We start from the raw sequence: 13,759 nt of genomic DNA, 5'->3' as shown, positions 1-13,759 counted from the left end.
TTTACCTGCTATGAACTGAATGTTTGTGACCCCCCAAAATTCATATACTGAAATCTCAATCCCCAAGGTGAGGACACTTGGAGGTGGGGCCTTTGGAAGGTGATTAGGTCGTGAGGCTGGAGTCCTCATGAATGGGATGAGTGCCCATATAAAAGAGACCCCGGGGGGTCCTTGTCTTTTCCACCACAACAGGACATGGTGAGGAGGTGCTGGCTGTGGACCAGGAGAGGGCCTTCACGAGGACATGACTGTGCTGCGGCTTTGGTCTAGGACTTCCAGCCCCCATAATTGTGAGAAATATATTTCTGTTGTTTATAAGTCACCTAGTCTGTGGTATTTGGGTGTAGCAGTAAGTATGGTTTAAGGAGACGTGTAAGGGTACCAGATTGACAAGAGGTAGATTTGTGATGCTTAGTTCATGTCACCCTGTCTAGGCTATGGTGCACAGTTTATTGGCCAAACGCTAGTCTAAACATTGTTGTGAAGATACATATCAGATGTGATTAAAATTTAAATCAGTTACTCAGACTCTGCTCAGTTGTGGAGTAAGGTAACCAACGCTCTATAATGTAATATTTGTAAAACACTGTCAACCAACTTGGTCTAATTGAAATTTAGAGAGTTCCCCACTCAACAGTAGAATACACACTCCTCTCAAGCTCACATGAAGCATTCATGAAGATAGACCACATTCTCAGCCTTAAATTTAAAAGAAGGCTTAATTAAAATTTAAAAGAATTTTAAAGAATATACATCACACAAAGCATATTCTCACACAGCAAAGGAAGTAAACTAGAAATGAATAGCAGAAAGAGGGATGAAAAATCCTCAAATAGATGGAGAATAAATGACACACTTCTAAATAACCCATGAATTTTGATTGGACTTTGCTCCAGAGAAACGTCTAACTTCCAGAATATTTTGGACCAAATGAAAATGAAAATTATCAAAATTTTCATTTTGATATTTAGCTGTTAGGGGTAGCTAAAAAAGCACATACAGGGAAATTTCTCATTAGAAGTCTCAGATCATTATTTTGAGCTACCACCTCAAGAACCTTGAAAGATGCAGAATAAACATGGAGCAAGCAGAAGTAAGAAGATAAAAAGGTGAGAGTAGAAATCAAGGAATTAAAAACACAAAAGCAATAAGAAGGCACACACACACCCCGCCCCACACACACATGCCCATACACACACATGCCTGAATATCCTCCTCTCACCTTTTCTTCAAGAACGAGCTGAGTTTCTCTATTTCCTCTGGCATCTCCCCTTCCCAGCATGGAGAGATTCTGCTTGGATAATGTTTTTCCAGTTCCTCCAGGAACTAGGTGGGGCTGTGTCTTCCAGGCTGGGCGGTTGGTGTGCAGAAAGTTCCTGAGCAACCTGGGTACCTCCCCTCGGGCTATTTGCATGTCACCAACACTCCTCTGCATATCAAACCCAAACCTTCTTTCTTTTTAAACTCTCTTGGTATAGATTCTTGCCTCTCTAACTTCTTTCCTCAAAGATGTGGGTCCATAAAGTTCAGGATTTCAGCAAGGCAAAAGGATCGTCCATCACCCATTGCTCAGAGTACTTTTCCCATTGCCCTGAAGGATGGTCTGGAAGCGGCTCAGCATGGCAGCCACCACCCAAGATCTATTTGTCACTTCTACTGTAGGGCATGGTTCCAGGTACCTTCCTCAAATGACCTCTCCAGTTCTCTACTTGTAGGATGACCACTGTCCTAGGTCTGCACACCCTATTTCCAGGGATGTGTCCAGGTGCTGTTGTTGTCCTGTTGGTGATATACCAGCTCTAAGCTCTTGCCCTGCACAGAACCACCACATCTCTGGCTTAAGGAGTTATGTATCTTTTTCTATTTTTTTTTTGTTTTTCATTTTGAAATGTCTCAAATATACAGCAGATATTAAAATGGATATTCATATACACATTGCCTAGCTTTCATAGTTAACATTTTGTTATGTTGCTACAACTGCTGTTTTTAGCTGAGGTATTTTAGAATAAATAACACATATTGTGGCATTTAACTCTAATTAATGTTCTCCTCTAAAAATTAAGGGCTTTTTCCTATATAATACCAATTCTATTTTTCGACATGTAAGAAAATTGACAAGCATTCTTTGTCATTATCTTGTACCTATTGGAAAGTTAAGTGTCTCCAATTGTGTCCAAGATGTTTTTAAAATATGGTTCATGCAGATCAGAGTCAGATCTGATGTGACTTTCTGATCTGATCTGATTTTTCTTTTTGATTTCTTTTATTGATTTTAAGCTAACTTGACCTTTCCCACATCTCCCTTTCTCATTATATTGTTGAAGAGGTCAGGTCAGTGGTCTTGTAGAGCGCCTGCCCTCTCTTGGGACTAACTGTCCTGTGGTGCTTAATGGCGCCCTATCTCCTGTCTCCTGGAAATGAGGCTCCAAAGCCCTGAGATGGTTCTGGATGAGTAATTTAAGCCCAGAGACACATTAGGGTTCCTCGGGCTGCCTAACTCTCTGGTTTAGGAGCTGAAATCTGTTGGGGTGCATATCTGGAACCCTGAGAGTATCCAGCCTGGTCTACCTAAGCACCCTGAATTAATTCATCAGGGGCTGTGAAAGGGGATTTTCTCTTCCTATCACCTCTGGTTTATTGGCTGGCCTTATTCTGTAAAGAAGTATTTTTTTTTCTTATCAGCTGGAGATATTTAGTAACCCAAAATACGTATTCTATAGGAAAGGTGCATGAGGACTTCATTCCCCTCCCCCCACCCCACCTAACTGAATTTTCAGAGGGAAGGCTTGCTATAACTCTTGGTTCCAAGGGAGGTGATTTAGGGCAGGATTTTTGTTTGCTTCTTTGCTCTCTTTGAGAATTATTATGAGCTCATGGATTTTTTATAGATTGACTGTGCTTCAGTCAACCATGGTGATTATCCTTTCCTATGCCTTGCTTGTCTCCACTTTGGTCAGGGAGAGCCCTGTTACGCTGCTCCAGCATCATTTCTCCTCTTCAGGATTTGTCACACTGGGCACTTTCGGGGGAACAAATCTCAAGCGTTTGCCTTCGTCCCAGTTAGACATGATACCTTGTTCAAGACAGTTAGTTCAGTTCAGTTCAGTCGCTCAGTTGTGTCTGACTCTTTGCGACTCCATGAACTGCAGCATGCCAGGCCTCCCTGTCCATCACCAATGCCCGGAGTCCATACAAACCCATGTCCATCGAGTCGATGATGCCATCCAACCATCTCATCCTCTGTCGTCCCCTTCTCCTCCTGACCTCAATCTTTCCCAGCACCAGGGTCTTTTTCAATGAGTCAGCTCTTTGCATCAGGTGGCCAAAGTATTGGAGTTTCAGCTTCAACATCAGTCCTTCCAATGAACACCCAGGACTGATCTCCTTTAGGATGGACTGGTTGGATCCCCTTGCAATCCAAGGGACTCGCAAGAGTCTTCTCCAACACCACAGTTCAAAAGCATCATTTCTTCTGCACTCAGCTTTCTTTATAGTCCAACTCTCACATCCATACATGACCACTGAAAAAACCATAGCCTTGACTAGATGGACCTTTGTTGACAAAGTGATGTCTCTGCTTTTTAATATGCTGTCTAGGTTGGGTCATAACTTTCCTTCCAAGGAGTAAGCGTCTTTTAATTTCATGGCTGCAATCATCATCTGCAGTGATTTTGGAGCCCAGAAAAATAAAGTCAGCCACTGTTTCCACTGTTTCCCCATCTATCTGCCATGAAGTGATGGGACCAGATGCCATGATCTTAGTTTTCTGAATGTTGAGCTTTAAGCCAACTTTTTCACTCTCCTCTTTCACTTTCATCAAGAGGCTCTTTAGTTCCTCTTCACTTTCTGCTATGAGGGTGGTATCATCTGCATATCTGAGGTTATTGATATTTCTCCCGGCAATTTTGATTCCACTTGTGCTTCCTCCAGCCCAGCGTTTCTCATGATATACTCTGCATATAAGTTAAGTAAGCAGGGTGACAATATACAGCCTTGACACACTCCCTTTCCTATTTGGAATGAGTCTGTTGTTCCATGTCCAGTTCTAACTGTTGGTTCCTGACCTACATACAGGTTTCTCAAGAGGCAGGTCAGGTCGTCTGGTATGCCTATGTCTTTCATAATTTTCCACAGTTTGTTGTGATCCACACAGTCAAAAGCTTTGGCATAGTCAATAAAGCAGAAATAGACGTTTTTTTGGAACTCTCTTGCTTTTTCAATGACAGTTAAGGTATCATTTTTTAGGTCATGGGCTGGCACCTGTCCTCCCCGGCCATCTGGCCCTCTCCCCTGTACCAATGCAGCTTATTTCATCTGCAAACATGATAAGCTATTTGAACATAATTTCATGAGTACAAGAAAATACATGCAGGTTTGTCCAAATTTTGCATCGCGCTTTGCCTTCAGCCTCATGAGAACTGTGAGATTTCCCTGAGGGCCTGGAGGATTTACCTCCTGACTACAGGACAAGCTACCATGAGTGGATTAAGGGTGGGTCCTAACCAATGAAATTACACAGCCTGATTGTCACATGAGAGTCACTCTAGTGTCCCCTGAGGAATGACAGGTTAGATGTGTGGTCTGTTAACTCCCAAGAGATCGACTGGCAGAAGGGCCTGCCTATGATCAGTGAAGTCAGAGGCACAGCTTGGATGACCCCTCACATCTGAGAACTTCCCTGTAGTGAGATGTGCGGGAGTAGATGTGATTCCATGAGACGAGGACGAGCGCAGAAGCAGAAATAACAAGGAAGCCAATGGATTGGGTGGATACAGAGCACACCTCTTGGGCTTTTGAGAAGTTGACACATGGCCTGTGACAGGAGGCACTGAGTTCGCTCCAGGTGCTATCTTGTGACTTACAAGGGAGGAAACTGAGGCATGAAGCATGCAGACCTGCTCTGTGGCTCCTACAGTCCGAGGTGGCCCCCATCCAGCCGGAGCCAGCTCTGTGACAGACGGGACCAGCAGGCAGTAGGAAGACAACACTCAGGATGACTCTGCAGTCACTTACTTCTCAGGACTATCACCAAAGGAAAACAGGATTTCTGCCAGTTACACTGTAATGCATCAGAGTCTATCAGCCTACACTGCCATCTAATAGCTCACACACCCAATTATTTCACAAGAAACTGACATCAACCAACTGCCTGCCACCCACCTGCAGGAATTCTGAAGCATGACTTCTGCTGATGACTCAGTGTTTATTTGGAGTATGTTTGGAGGGGTTCAGAAGATTCTTTCTTCTTATTACAAAGGAACAATAGTGATTGGTCCCCGTACTGCTGGTGCAGACTGGGAGAAGTTCCTCTAATTACAGGTTGTAAAATAGCATTTTCCCTGTTAACAGTCTGAATGGCTCTCACAAAGAGAATTAGGAAGTTTGTTATTTTGCTTCATGTGCCAAAATATGCCCATTAATTTCAGCAAATTGAGAGGGGAAAACAAACACTGACCTCTGGGCTGCATTTATGAGCATTAAAATGTTTCCATTCTGAAGTGTAGCCTTGAATACATTCTCCATATTGGCCTTTCCAGATTAGTTTAAGATTTTGAAAATTGAGCATATCATGCTTTTAAGTATATTTTAAAATATAGGCTTAGTTTCCTTGTAAGATTGAATATGGGCTTCCTTGGTGGCTCAGACAGTAAAGAATCTTCATGCAATGCTGGAGACCTGGGTTTGATCCCTGGGTCGGGAAGTTCCCTTGGATATGGGAATGGCTATCCACTCCATTATTCTTGCCTGGAGAATTCCATGGACAGAGGAGCCTTGTGGGCTACAGTCCATGGGGTTGCAAAGAGTCAGACATGACTGAGTGACTAATACTTTCAAACATGCTTTTTAAAATAAAAAGCGTGTGTGCTTTCCAGGATTCCAGTACCCTGCAGAATTTAGCCTGAGTTTGTTAGGATTTTCACTGTCTGGCCACTGTGTCACACCCTAGTCTATGTCCCTACACAGGGGACAACATTTGTCAGGCACTGTTGTTGTGTGTACCGGCAATGTCTGTGACCTGTTGTTAGACTCTGGAGTATTTTCATATGTAAGTAATAGAAGAGGAGCTTAGTGGCTCAAATAAAACAGCAAAAATCAGACCTTGGCTTAGCAGCTCAAAAGTATCAGGGCAGTCATTTTAATAATAGTCCTTGCCTAGTCCTCATCCAGCAGCATAGCTGCTGTGGCTCTAGCCATCATATCACCTTTCAGGCAGGAACACACAGATAAATCTGCTCACTTTTCAGTGTTCTCCAGACTCTGTCAAGTGATCTTCACAGAAGGAAGCCATTAGGAAAGGGCAGCTGAGCCCTTCAGCCTTTCAACTGTTTTGAAAAAATATATATATATTTGAAAAAAATATATAAAATATTTTCAAATCTCTTAAGTGGAAAAGGAAAATCCTTTGCATATGAATCTTGGGAAACAGACTGTCAGATTTTTTTATTAATTTTTTTCTGACTTTGGAATACTTCTGTTCACACTTTTGAAAGTTGGTAAAAACATTTGATTACCAGTTATGCTTATGAACAGATTTGGGCTACTATTTTTTTTTTTTTTTTTGCTATCAAGGCCATTCTTGGTATGGATACATTCTCTAGAAAATGTAGTACTGGGAGAGAGGTGAAAGCATGATGGAGAAGCCTATGCTCAGAGCCCTCCAGGTGAAGGACCTCTAATAAATATCACTAACCCTAGAGCAAAGGCCTGGAGCCTCTGCTCTTCCTTGCACACATCCTGAAGATTTCAGTGAAGCCATGGTTCTTGAATAATACATAAATCCCAGGAAAGAAATTATTTTTTTGAGTCTAATCTTGGAAATAATAGACCATGATTTCACTAAATAAGTGCTTTGATATGTCAAGTGGCAGCACCACCTTTAGATCAGGGGCAGGGCGCCACTGTCAGGACAAGAATCTCTGCTCACACAGGCCAGGTAGGTGCCCAAGGCCACGTCTACGGACTAGACAACGTGGTCCATCCATACAATGGAACATTATTTAAACTTTAAAAAAGAAGGCAGTTCTAACACCGGCCATGAGCCTTGAGGACATTACATTAAGTGAAATAACCCAGACTCAGAAAGATAGTACTGCATGATTCCACTTATATGAGGGGCTTCCCTGGTGGCTCAGACAGTAAAGAATCCACCTGCAATGTGGGAGACCTGAGTTTGATCCCTGGGTTGGGAAGTTCCCCTGGGGAAGGGCATAGCAACCCTCTCCAGTATTCCTGCCTTTAGAATCCCCATGGACAGAGGAGCCTGGCAGGCTAGAGTCCACGGTGTTGCACAGAGTCGAACATGACGGAACAACTAAGCATAGCACAGAGTCAAACTCATGGAGACAGAAAGTAGATTAGAGGTGGCAGGAGGACGGGGAGTTACTCATCACGGGAGCATAAAGTTTCAGTTGAACAAAATGAATGAACTCCCGAGATCTGTTGGACACCATTGTTGCCTGCAGTCTATGATACTGATTGTACACATAAACATTTGTTCAGAAAGGAGAACTCATTTTAAGTTTCCTTGCCACAATAAAAGCAAAATTAAAAAAGGAAGAGCAAGAAACATAGCCAGGCCTGATTCTGAGGCGCTTGGTGTTCTGCTTTGCCATCTCCCACAGGCATCCACCAGCACCCATGGGTGCCGGTGCGGGGAGCAGTGCTCTCTCTGGAAGTTTGAAGAGAGGAGACTTCAATTCTACCCTCTATCGTGGCCACCGTGCCTGCCGCTGGACCTCGCCTAGCCTGGATGGTGACCCCTCATGCAGCATTCTGGGAGGACTGCAGATAGGACTCTCAGGCTCTTTTCACAAGAGGCTGCCTGCAGGTCTGTCTTTCCCCAGACTTGAGGCTGAGGCCAAGGAAACAGCACAGTCCATGGTTGACGGGAGGGAAGTGGGGCAGCAGAGGGGCACAGGGAACGCTGATGTCCGTTAGTGTGCGTGCTTAGGTTGCTCAGTTGTGTCCAATTCTTTGCGACCCCATGGACTGTAACCTGTCAGGCTACTTTGTCCATGGGATTCTCCAGGCAAGAATACTCGAGTGGGTAGCTATGCCCTTCCCACCCAGGGATCGAACTTGGGTCTCCTGCATTGCAGGCAAATTCTTTACTGGCTGAGCCACTGGGGAAGCCCTGATGTGTATTTAAGTCATTTCTAATTACTCCTGCGTGGGGTCATTGAGATTAAAGAAAACTGTCATGTGGGAATATCTCATACTAAAATTGTTCATTGTTGGGACTTCCCTCGTGGTCTGGTGGTTAAGACTTCACCTTCCAATGCAGGGGGTGTATTTTGATCCATGGTCAGGGAACTATGGTTCCAAATGTCTTCCGGCAAAAACACCAAAACAAAAAACAGAAACAATATTGTAACAAATTCAGTAAAGACTTTAAAAATGGTCTACATTGAAAAAGAAACCAAAAATAAAATTATTCATTGTTTATCTGAAATAAATTATAAGTCTCTAAGTTACATACCTCTTTAATTTCCCTCATGATTTGACTTCCCTTATCAGTTAATTGTTTTGCAGAATTTACTTATAAAATCCATTTAACAGCAGTTATTGCTGTTTTCCACTTCCATTGTGATACACCTTCTACAGCAGCCACATGTCCCTTGAATATTTATTACTGAGAAGACGTGCTCAATGTCAGCCCTGTGAGCGGCTCTGCCGAGCGTGTACTGTCAGGAAGTCAGCAGCTCTGAGAACTGTGCAGTGAATATGAATTCTGTAAATGCATCGTACCACCTTCGCTGTTGGAATTTACTTTTCCATCCTTCGGATTCCACTACCTCTCTCATTCAACTTTTTAAAATGTTGTTCACACACACACACACACACACACCCCCCACACGAGCACTATAGTCCATTTTTGTTCCCTTCCTCTCTGACACTAGAGTGATGTTCTACTTCTCCCTACATGGGGAAGGGTGTTTGCCAACATCCACATAAAAGAGAAGAATGCTCAAAGGGTGAAATCCATTTCAAACATGGTCACGGCAAGTGCCATAGTAATGATCTATTTTAAGTCAGAATTTCCTTTTTTTTTCTTGTTCATAATTAGCATCCCTTTGAAGAAGGGCATTGACACTTGAAGGAATAAATAGTTCTTCAATTTGTTTTAGCAAATTCAACAAGTTTCTTATTAAAGGAGTGCTTCTGCACCACTGCTGGCTTCTCTGTCAATTTGCATAATCCTGTTGCTAAAGGGATGTTCAAAACTCTGAACAGCAAATAAGTAGGCTTCATTCAGTAAATTATTTACAAAACCAATATGAATTTTGGGGTCTTTCTTCAGAATTGAAGTATGATTTCTTTAAAAAAATTATTTATTTTTAATTGAAGGATAATTGCTTTACAATATTGTATTGGTTTCTGCCATGTATCAACATGAAGCGGCCATAGGTAGATGTATGTCTGTCCCCTCCCTTTTGAATTTCCCTTACACCTCCCACCCTATCCCATCCCTCTAGGTTGTCACAGAGCACTGGATTTGAGCTCCCTGCATCATACAGTACATTCCCACTGGCTATCTAATTTTACATATATGTTTCAATGTATATGTTTCAATGCTCCTCTCTCAATTCGTCCCACCCTCTCCTTCCTCTGCTGTGTCCAGAAGTCTGTTCTCTAAGTCTGCATCTCCGTCTCCTGTGCTGCAAATAGGTTCATTACTACCGTCTTTCTGGATTTCATATATACGCGTTAATATGCGATATTTGTTTTTCTGACTTCCTTCACTGTATAATAGGCTCTAGGTTCATCTACCTCATTAGAACTGAGTCAGATGTGTTCCTCTTTATGGCTGAGCGATATTCCATTGTATATATGTACCACAGTCTTTTCATCCATTCATTTGTTGATGGATATCTAGTTTCAATGCACTAGGATTGTGCATTCAATTGCACAATGCACAATTGAAGCATTCAATTGCTTCAATGCACGGGATTGTCAGGTCACATGATGGTTTTATTCCTAATTATTTTTTTTAAGGAATCTCCATACTGTTCTTCATAGTGGCTGTATCAGTTTGCATTCCCACCAACAGTGCAAGTGGGTTTCTTTTTCTCCATGCTCTCTCCAGCATTTATTGTTTGTAGATGATGGCCATTCTGGCTGGTGTGAGGTGATACCTCATTGTAGTTTGGATTTGCATTTCTCTAATAATGAGTGATGTTAAGCATCTTTTCATGGTTTATTAGCCATCTGTGTGTCTCCTTTGGAGAAATATCTGTTTAGGTCTTCTGCTTACTTTTTGATTGGGTTGTTTGTTTTTCTGGTATTGAGCTGAATGAGATGCTTGCTTATTTTGGAGATTAATCCTTTGTCAGTTCTTTCATTTGCTATTATTTGCTCCCATTCTGAGGGCTGTCTTTTCATCTTGTTCATAGTTTCTTTTACTCTGCAAAAGCTAAAAGTATGATTTTAATGCTTCAAGTAAACTGGGCTTCCCTGGTGGCTTAGAGGATAAAGCATCTGCCCACAATGCAGAACTGGGGAGACTTGGGTTCCATCCCTGGGTAGGGAAGATATCCTGGAAAAGGAAATGGCAACCCACTCCAGTACTGTTGCTTGGAAAATCCCATGGGCGGAGGAGCCTGATAGGCCATAGTCCATGGGGTCGCAAAGAGTCGGACACGACTGAACGACTTCAATTCTCTACTGTATCTGCTAAAGAACGTGAGAGAGTGGAACACAACTTAGTGGCCAGAAAATCACCCAAGTCCTTCAATTGCTCAGTTTGAACCATACGAATGCTGAAATTAGAGAACCGTTTCATGCCAGTGGCTTTGATGTCCATAGAAAGGACCTCAGATGCTGTCTGAGCAGCATAATGTAGGATCTGGGAAGGAAAGCCCACACCTTCCATGGAATCCTTCATGCCCTGCTTCAACTTTGAATAAATGTTGCATCTTTATGCAAATATTTCCCGAATGTGTTTGTGTATGATCTAAAAGCAGTGCAATTTTATTCATTAACTCTTAACTCAATAAGAGAAACTCTGCATAAATTCACTATCATTATTCAAGACTCCACTGGAAGAGCTTTTACACACAATAGACTCAGAAGGAAGATTTTTCAGGAGAAAAATATTGCACAAGCCAAGGGAAATTTTTTTCTTCATTGCGATGACTTGTGTCTGTAGCTGTGCTGTAAAAAGCTGATGCACTGAGATCTTTGATCATCTATGCAATGTCAATGGAGTGGTTACATTTTTGTCAGCGCAGGAGATTGTGTGCCGGCACTTGAGAATTTGCTTCAATGTTGAAATCAGAAAATACTTCTGGCAGCAGCTCGGGGAGACAGTCATCTAAGCTGAAGGACTGATGGCTGTGTGCAGACTGGGAGTCATTACAGCTTCTGCTGCCATCATCTGAGCTTCTTCATATGAAATTCTGTTAAGCAAAAAAAAGTTATGTTATTACATTCTTTGGTGCTCGTTGAGGAAACCATACATCTCTATCCTTAACTGCTAGCCCCTGCTGGGTTTATGTCTGACTTGTGTCCTGAACAAAGAGCTTCAAGAGAACTTTTATTTCTGCTTAGTAAATGGCCAATGTTCAAAAAGCTGATCAGGGAATTCGCACTTGCATTTTGACATTTGGGGCTCACCTACACAAATAAAGTATAAATAATAGGAACCATGGCAAGAATCAAAAAGATTGAGTTAGGAAGCAGGAAATGGCAACCCACTTCAATATTCTTGCCTGGAAAATTACATGGACGGAGGAGCCTGCTGGGCTACAGTTCATGGGGTCACAGAGTTGAACACAGCTAAGCATGCACACACACACAATGTATAATATATAACTTTTACTGCTGTGTAAAGCAAATAAAGATCTTTCTCAAATTATAGCTTAAATTAAGTAAGAAAAAGACTGAGTTAGACAATTTCACAGCTGCCAGGACACACCTGCCCCTACCAAGTCCAAACCTATAACTGACCATAAGCGAGGATAGAACCAATGGAACTGATTCTGAACTTGTGAATTGGAAAGAAATGAAACCTATTGCAAAAACATGGAACTTTCGATTTGCCTGCCAGGAGAGCTGGATTTATAGGGCTCAGGTTCCCCCCATCAAAGTTCAGTTCACCTGACTGAAAGTTTCAGGGGCCTGGTGCTCAGGATTGGTGGCCTTGAGAAGCCCCAGTGCTCAGGACTGGTCCCTGGCTGGGGGCTGGTGCTGATGGACGGGCTGACTGTCAGGGCAGGGCTTTGTCCTGGGTGCGTCTCAGTGGCTCCAATATCACTGACTTGTGTGAAAAATAAATGCTTTCCATTTTCAGCACTGCCCCTCCTTCCAACCCCATCCCATCCATGGGAGAGGCCCTTGGGGATCCCCAGACCTTCATCTGTAGAGGTCTGGCTTTCTGCTTTCTGAGCCCATATGTGATTCTGGCCTCAATTACTGTGATGGCAAATTAGCTCTAACTGCCAATTTTTGGGTTAATTTATTGATAAAAACTGAATATGGACCATTTAGGGCATCCTGACAAAGGTAGAATAGGAAGCAGGGAAAACCATGAAATACAGGTCATATCTTGTAGATGCAGAATGTCTGGCTACCCTAATTTAAGATTCTCTGGAGAGAAAGTGGGTCATAGCTTTTTTCCCCTCCTTCACTATTTTAAGATAAACGTGAGGTTTGACAGTGAGACAGGCTCTGCTTCAGATCCTGACCCTTGTCAGACCTAATGGGAGGGCTCTGTGTCACTGACTGCATGGTGGGGACTTTGTTGAAGCAGTTGCAGTGGGGGAAAAGGAATGAGGCCAAAAAGCCTGGCTTGAGGGCTCCTTTTTGCCAGTCACAAGCCATCAGGTCTCAACCACAGCCCCAGGTCCCTGCAGATGTGGCCAGGGTCGCCAGCGCCCCTCTGGACTCTCGTCTTTGCCCTGGAAGTCTCAGCCAGAAGATGCTGTGTGGCAGGTGGTGATGGGCAGATGTTTCCCAGAGTTTCTACAAAACCCATCAGACTTTGCAAAAGAGTTTGGTGACAAGAGTGGCTTCATAGCAAATATGCTAAATAAAAAGCATTCACTTCTCCGGGAAGATCTGTCAGAATGTGATGAGAAAGGCATTCACTTGGGAATAGAAACAAAAAGCATACAATGCATGGAAGAATGAGATTAATTAGAGCTGCACCAGCTACTAGGGACCTCCTGCAAGGTGTCAGAAGGGAAGAAAGCCACGTGGAAGGGATGTGTCATATGTTCGAGGGCAAGCAGGCAGAATATTGCAAAATGTGATTGTTCTCTCTGAATTAATCTGTGGATTTAATGCAAATCCAACCCTTTAAACATCTTAAAGGATTTGGGAATGAATGAAACATTCGAGAAAAAAATCCTAAAGATAAAGGGAAAACATATGGGCAAGATTATCAAAGCTTCTGAAACAAAACAGAATTGAAGCTGTTTAAGATAGCTCTGATAAGCTAAAATCCATAAAACAATATATAAGCAAAAGTATAGACACACAGATCAAAGGAGAATGAAAACACACCAATGCTTGAAATGCAAAAGATAGGAGATGTTTCTAAGGAAGGGATAGATGGAAGGATTTGTTAATAAATGTCCAAAAGGAACCTGGTGGGCTATAGTCCATGGGGTGGCAAAGAGTCAGACATGACTTAGCGACTGAGCATGAATGCACACCCTTAAACCAAGTGGATAGCAATCTTCAGGGGGAACATATTGGATCTATACCTTCCATTGTGTGCTAAAATTAAAAACTAAATTAAAGCATTTCATGGAAA

The sequence above is a fragment of the Bos taurus genome, chromosome 4 (genome assembly GCF_002263795.3).
Source record: "Bos taurus isolate L1 Dominette 01449 registration number 42190680 breed Hereford chromosome 4, ARS-UCD2.0, whole genome shotgun sequence".
NCBI lineage: Eukaryota > Metazoa > Chordata > Mammalia > Artiodactyla > Bovidae > Bos > Bos taurus.
Note: the sequence above shows the minus strand (reverse complement) of the source record.